The sequence below is a fragment of the Semicossyphus pulcher genome, unplaced genomic scaffold (assembly GCF_022749685.1).
Source record: "Semicossyphus pulcher isolate SPU_LCO1_2020_fin unplaced genomic scaffold, fSemPul1.0.p SCAF_14, whole genome shotgun sequence".
Taxonomy (NCBI): domain Eukaryota; kingdom Metazoa; phylum Chordata; class Actinopteri; order Labriformes; family Labridae; genus Semicossyphus; species Semicossyphus pulcher.
Genome location: NW_027211648.1, coordinates 27,515,236 through 27,522,563, shown reverse-complemented (window position 1 = coordinate 27,522,563; position 7,328 = coordinate 27,515,236). Strand labels below are relative to the sequence as shown.

The 7,328-nt window shown below is 40.8% G+C and overlaps 1 protein-coding gene and 1 long non-coding RNA gene across 2 annotated transcripts in view; one reads left to right on the top strand and one right to left on the bottom strand.

Annotated features, from left to right (window-relative positions):
- LOC138590915 (NACHT, LRR and PYD domains-containing protein 12-like) overlaps positions 1 to 7,328 on the top strand; it is a 215,251-nt gene that overhangs the window by 91,925 nt on the left and 115,998 nt on the right. The window lies entirely within an intron of this gene.
- Positions 6,392 to 6,760, bottom strand: LOC138590935 (uncharacterized). The gene is made up of 2 exons (XR_011308067.1): positions 6,562 to 6,760; positions 6,392 to 6,455 (listed from the first exon to the last, which is right to left on the bottom strand). It is a non-coding gene; the product is annotated as an uncharacterized lncRNA (long non-coding RNA).

Below are 7,328 nucleotides of genomic sequence, written 5' to 3'. Positions count from 1 at the left end.
GAAAACAAACAAATGCAACTTAAAATACTAAACAGATATTATTACATTCCTTCACAGTGGTGCAAAATGGGCGTAAGAGATGATGGTAAATGTGTTAAATGTGGTGCTACTGAAGGAACTCTGCATGTTCTGCTGTGGGAGTGCAAAGAGTTAAAGATCTTTAGGATGGCGTTACAAAGCAAACGACAACTTACACCAATATTGACGTTCCACTCACACCAGAGTCATGTATACTGGGAGATTTGCATGACTTCAGTAGAGACTCTAGAAGAATCAAATCTCATCTTTTCTCATGTAGCACAAGTGACTATTCATGAAAATAAAACATATTATTTGCACTTATTAAGAAAGAGGCACCACCTTCTAAGGGAGGCAATTAAACACATTGAAGTTTGGTAATAATCAATGTCATTATCTGGTTTGTAAGTTCAGAATGTTTATTTATATTGAAATGATGACAGAGCTGATTTTTTTTACCTCCTACTGCCTCCACAGATGGTTACGGGTTAGGTAGCTAAGCTAACAGGTTAGCGTAATGGGTCTGAGGCCGGCTTAATGCTCTGAAACTTTGAGGACAAATTCCTTGACACTCCGGGTGGGATCAAGCTACTGGAACCAGAATAACAGAAACACACCAAGTCCTTTCAATAAGCATATCTCACGCTCGGCATGCGAGCTAACAGGGGTGAAGCCCTGATACTGTCTTCTACTAATGCTGTGGATGACAGGCCCACCTGCTCTGAGTACACCGGCACCACTTGGACAGGTGACTCACTGACAGGGTCCAGTCTATTATTAATATAACAAAACATACGTGTCAGTATTAACTCAGTGTCTCAGTCAGCCAAGGTTTGTCTGTTTATTTTAATTCAATGGTGAACCTCCGGTATATTTCCACATCACACGGGGAACCATAAATAAGCAGCATAAATAACTACTTATGAAACTTTAAATTTCACTCATGAAGAAAGAGGCACAAGTTTCAAAGGAGTGAATTTAATCAAATAGAACTTTGATAACAATCAATCTCATGATCTGGGTTGCGAGTCAGAAAGAATTGATTGTTAGTTTCTGCTTGGAAAAATAAAATAGGCAACGACTACGGCTAACTTCTCCTGCAGCTGATCAACAGTTGCATTCCTTCCTTTTCTTCTATTAATTTATCTTTTATTTATTATTCCCACACATTTTTTATGTCTTTATTACAAAAACAGCAACACGGAAAATAGGCCCGATGACATTTCCAGCAAGCTAGCATTGTTACAGTTGGGACGCCAGTTTAGCTCAGCGGTTTAATCACACGTCCCATGTACAGAGGCTACAGTCCTCGATGTACGGGCCCGGGTTCGACTCCCACCCTCGGCCCTTTGCAGCGTGTCATCCCCACTCTCTCTTCCCCTGTTTCCGACACTATCCACTGTCCTCTCTCCTTCAATAGAGGCATACAAAATGTGTTGTTTAACTTGAGGAACTACTTAAAATCACCTTTATTCTGCAACAGAGGCAATATTTTTGAATCCACATGTTCACAGGAGTTCTTGCAGACCTTTCGGAGCAGCAGTGAGTGTTGCTCTGAAAGGTCTGCAAGAACTCCTGTGAACAAGACTTGCTGGCTTTTTCAGAGATGACAGTTTGAAATGCTGTGAATTAGTATTTAATGTGTGAGAAGTTTGTTTGATGTGTGTCTGTGTGTGTAATGCTGCAGCAGTGTTACCATGCTGTACCAACACTCATCACACACACTCTGCTCATTTGCTCAGAACTAAAGTGAAGGAAAGTTAAACTACATGTCACATGGGCGCTAGCGAGGAGATATGTTTAAGGACTCATGGGAAATGGAGTTGTTCATCACAAAGCTGACACGCTAACCAAAGTCCTCATTCTAAGTGAGACGACCAGGTGTTGAGATTTCAGTGACAGTGATAGATTCTGGTTGATCTCAGATTACAGACAAAAGACGACAAGAACGTGTTCACGTGTAGAGAAACCCAGAGAGGATTTCAGAGCTGATCCTAGAACTAACACTGATCTGTTTGTGGTGGCAGATACTTCTATCATTAATCTAAGAAGCTAATAAATACAAAGAGGACAATTCAGATTTATTTTGATGTTCATGGCAAGAATAAAAATAAAAGTTGGTTTACGTTTTGACTCAAACAATAAGAGAAGAATCAGATCCGGATTCAAGAAGAACAAGAACCAACAAAGAGAACCCAAACTGATCAAACTGTATGTGGAGCTTTAAATAGTATTAAAGGAAGTGATGACATCATGTTCTCAGTACCAAAAATACTCTGTTAAGGTTAAGCACCTGCCTTCTCGTTGTGACTTTATTAAAGTACAAAAGACTTGAATTTCAAAGTAAAAGTACTCACAGGGCAGTGTTGTGTTCTTATGTTAGTGGATCATTATTGTTGATATATCATAATGTAGGAGTTACTTTATTGTTGTAGTTTGTCCAGGTAGAGTTCGGGTGGATTTTATCTGAACTAATGCATCATATGTTAACTGATCACATGTTTGTATTTAAAATGTTCATCTATGAAGTAACTTGAAAGTAGAGCTTTGAAATAAACGTAGAGGAGTCAAAAATACAACACTTCCTGCTGAATTTATTGGGCACAAGCACCAAGTAGATGTTCTCAGGTAAAGTTCAAGTCCCTCAAAATCTCCAAACAGCTCCTTAAGGGGAGACAAGAGGAGAAAAGTGGATGTGAAGAGGTTAATAAAACGTCAAAGCTTCCTGATATTTCTGTTGATGTTTCTGAGTTGTGTCCGTGTCACAGGTTTGATCCCAGTTTGTCTCCCTGTGTGTCTGTCTGAGTGCAGAGCAGACAAAAACACACTGATGTTTATGTCTCTGCTCGTTGTTGGTGCAGCGGCGCCACCTGCTGTCCACACCAGCAAACCTCCAGCTGAAGTCAGACGAGCTCTCTGTCTGTTCTTAAATCACACATCCTTCATGCTCTCTGCTGTGTGTGGGATGTTTCTGTGTTCTGTGTCACATATCTTGTGTTGTTCTGTGTGTGACGCACCCAGAGAAGTGATTTGTGAGCCTCAAGGACAAAATTCTATACGGAGAAAACACAAAACATTTCTTTATTATTTACTCAGGTTTTGCTTTCAGTTTCATCTTTTTCCTTTTGAGCGGCTGCAGGATTTTATTTTATACTTTGTAATCCCTCTCAACTACATTTATAAAAAAGGTTTTCTTACTGCAGATCAAGTTTCAGACACTAAATATATCATGAGTGTAAAGGACCTCAATACACAGTGCAGTATGTGTTTAATTCATGTGTTCATAATATGTAATTCATGGTTTTATTTTGACGACGTCACCTCTTTTGATGATGTCATTCATGTACTTGACGACTTGACGTAATCATCCTTATATTTCTCATTTCTGGAGAATTTCCTCTTGAGGTGGCTAAAGTCTGGCCTCTGCGAGATGTCTGTTATCAAGCATATATGGCCTTTCCTTAAAGGGCAATGGCATTATGTAATGTCCTTGTTCATTTTGCTTTATGCCTTCTTTAAGTTTGTTGAGGAAGATGAGATCATCCTGAGACACTGTTTTGTCATTTCCACTGATTTCTTTGAAGTCTCTTTCTAAAGCACGAATTGCATCCATGGGAGTTACTGGGGGGATTTCCTTTACAGCAACACGGTGACAAAAGCTGTTCATCATATCTGTTTTAAGGGTAGGTGCTACACTGCCGACTATGCTCCAGCCTAGATCTGTTTGCACAGCATAAGGCTCATCATCTTTGCCTAGTATCACTCGTCTAGGGGCTAGTGCTCTGGCACAGTTGTAGCCCATCAAGAGACCTACTTCACAACTGAGGAGTGGCGGGACTTCATCTACGATTGGTGATAGGTGACTCCAGAGTTTAGCCGTTTCACAGGTTGGTATGTGTCCTCTGTTTACAGGTATACAATCCTTTGTGTATGCAGCAGGGAGGTGGATGTGTGTTGCAGAGCTGTAACCCCTCACCTGGAGACCGGACACCCTTTCACTATTTACAACTGCATTCTCTCCCATCATTGTCGTTAGTTTTAGTTTCACTGGACTAGCATTCATCTGCAGCTCACGACTCACTTCTTGATCAATGAAAGCGGTGTCACTTTGAGTGTCTAATAAAGCATAGACAAGTTTTTCTTTGTGTGGGCTTGCAGCAGATGACACCCAAACTGGAACTATCATTGAAGTGCTAGCAGACTGTCCTTCCTTAGCAACATTAAGTGACATAACAGCCGTTGTCTCTGTGGTGTTAGTTTGTGTTGCATTTTCCGTATTCACATGCCATTCTCCTTTTGTAGTCTGTGGTTTGAAGTAGTTATCATCGTGACGGCAGGTTGGGTGCCTTCTCTTGCAGGTGTCACAGGTGAGTCCACGTTGACAATCCTTTGCCATGTGACCTTGTCTCAAGCAGCCATAACACAGTTTGTTATCCTTAACATATGTCCTTCTATCCCCCAGTGATTTTTTCATCAGGTTTGGACACTTGTGGAGCTGATGTGTGTTTTTGCACAACATGCATGGAGATCCCACGTTTGCTCTGGTAAGTTGTTGTTTGTCACAGTGTACGTCTGTTTTTATACTGAAGACACTTGCCCTGTTTCTCTTGTTGTCCCTTTGATTCCCTTTGTCACTGAATGACTCAGAAGAACGAAGAGCGTAGATGGAGGTGACTGGGTTGCAGGCGACTTCTGCCTCCAACAACAGAAATGTAACAAAATCCTTGAAACTGGGAAACTCCTTCCCTTCCATTAGGGCTTTGGTAACCTGGCCGTTCCATCTTGCAGCTGCCCACTGAGGCAGTTTCTGAATGAGTCTTTGATTCTCTTCGCAAACGTAAGTATCTCCAGGCCCTTTACATGAGGCATAGCTAGCAGACAAGCATTTGTAAAGTCTGCAAAGTTTCTTAGTCCTTCTACATCTTTAGACTGTATTTTTGGCCAGCTTGATTACTTATCTCTAAATGCCCTTTGAATTACAAATGCCTGGCCATATCGCTGGTTGAGTTTTTTCCAGGCGTCTTGGTAAGCTTCCTGATCATTTCTGAAAAAGGTGCCTTCTAGGCATTTACGAGCTGGACCAGTAACATACTTCTTCAAATAATACAGCTTATCAGCAACAGAAATGACCCTTTTGTCTATTAATGACATAAAGCTGGCTTTCCATTCAATAAAATGGATTGGCTCACCACTGAACACTGTCGGCTCTGGTATGGGAAGTCTGTTCATTGCTATACTGTCCTGAACGGCTTGTGCTAGTTGAGAGACGTCAGGGGGCGCAGTTAACATGGCTGTGTTAGATGGGTGTGGTGCAGGGGGCTGAGATACAGAATATGAGCGCACCTGCTCACTCTTGGCTGACTGGAAATCACCTATTTCTCTGTTATAGGCTTCAAATCTGGCTCTAGCTGCCTCTACGTCTCGTTCAGCTTGCAAGCGCTCCAGCTCAGACCTTTGAATTTCCAGCTCTTTCTTGTGCTGTTCTTCTAGAGCTTTTATCTTTTCCCTTTGCTTACTTTCCTCTTGCAGAATCTTGTATTCTGCCTCCTTTGCTGCATCAGCCTGTTTGGATGCTATGTGTGACGACGAAGAATGATGGGTGCTGTTTGACCGTGCAGCAGTAGAACCGTAAATGGAAACTGCATAGTCTCGTTCCAGCAGCTCACGAAGACGACATTTTTCATTTTCTGCATCAAAATCTCCGTTGATACCTGTTAATCTTTCATATATGATTTTGATAATGTCACGAGTTACTACTTCACATGCATCAATTTTCTGCCTTAAATCAGCTGTTGGTGCTCCAAGATTTCTTATTTCAATAAAGAGTTTCAAAATGTCATTTTTTCCTTTATCTATAATTTCTGCAAGCGATGACGGGTCGTCCTCATTTATGTCTGACTTTAGTTTTTCCCTGGCCTGACGTGCTTGGATTTTCCACTGTTCATATAAGTTGGTAAGTCTTTTTTCTTTTTTGCTAGCTTCTTCCATCTGATGAGCAAGCATTGTTTCTGTTGCAGAGCTGCGAAGTTCGTCTATAGTGCTCTGTGCTTTACATTGTAAATCCTTCAACATTTTTTCTTTACATTCAATTGTTTCTTTAATGTCCTGTCTTGTAATTTCACTTGCATTTTTAAGCAAGCATTTATGATCCTCAATTTCCTTTAGTAGACATTCAATCTTTTCATTAATGTTGTCATTCATTCTGAGTGCAACCTTGTTTACTTCTTTATTGGTTCAGTTTCCAGGTCAACTTATGCCACCTGCTGTCCATGGCGGGTACTACACCTTGCAACGTTGAGATCCCGTTGTACAACGTGGCGGCGGTTGGCCAAGCTCTTACTGTAGCTCCCAGCCGAATTAAGCAAGCCTGGACTGATGGTCTAATGCTGTTTATTTGCGACAATCTTCTTAACAACATACATGGACCAACGTAAGAGCTAAAACAGAAATTAAACAAGCAGAAAGGAAGACAATACATTACTGTTAGCACCAGGAAGATATCATTTTAAACTCAAATTTACCAATTACAAATGAAATAGTTACCTTGTTGCCCTCTCGACTGGCGCTAAACTCCTTTCTTTCTCTCCCCGTTCGTCCTTAATACTGTTTCATTTATCTTTACACTTTCATCAGTTTGTCTTACTTGTGTATCACTTTATCTCTCCCGTTTTCTCCTTGTCTCCTTGTCTATGTTTACACTGCTGCACCGCTTCACTTCACTTCCGGTATAACAGGAAATATATCAAAATAAAACCACAAATATCAAAATAAAACCATGAATTACGTATTATGAACACATGAATTAAACACATACTGCACTGTGTATTGAGGTCCTTTACACTCATGATATATTTAGTGTCTGAAACTTGATCTGCAGTAAGAAAACCTTTTTTATAAATGTAGTTGAGAGGAATTACAAAGTATAAAATAAAATCCTGCAGCCGCTCAAAAGGAAAAAGATGAAACTGAAAGCAAAACCTGAGTAAATAATAAAGAAATGTTTTGTGTTTTCTCCGTATAGAATTTTGTCCTTGAGGCTCACAAATCACTTCTCTGGGTGCGTCACACACAGAATAACACAAGATATGTGACACAGAACACAGAAACATCCCACACACAGCAGAGAGCATGAAGGATGTGTGATTTAAGAACAGACAGAGAGCTCGTCTGACTTCAGCTGGAGGTTTGCTGGTGTGGACAGCAGGTGGCGCCGCTGCACCAACAACGAGCAGAGACATAAACATCAGTGTGTTTTTGTCTTCTCTGCACTCAGACAGACACACAGGGAGACAAACTGGGATCAAACCTGT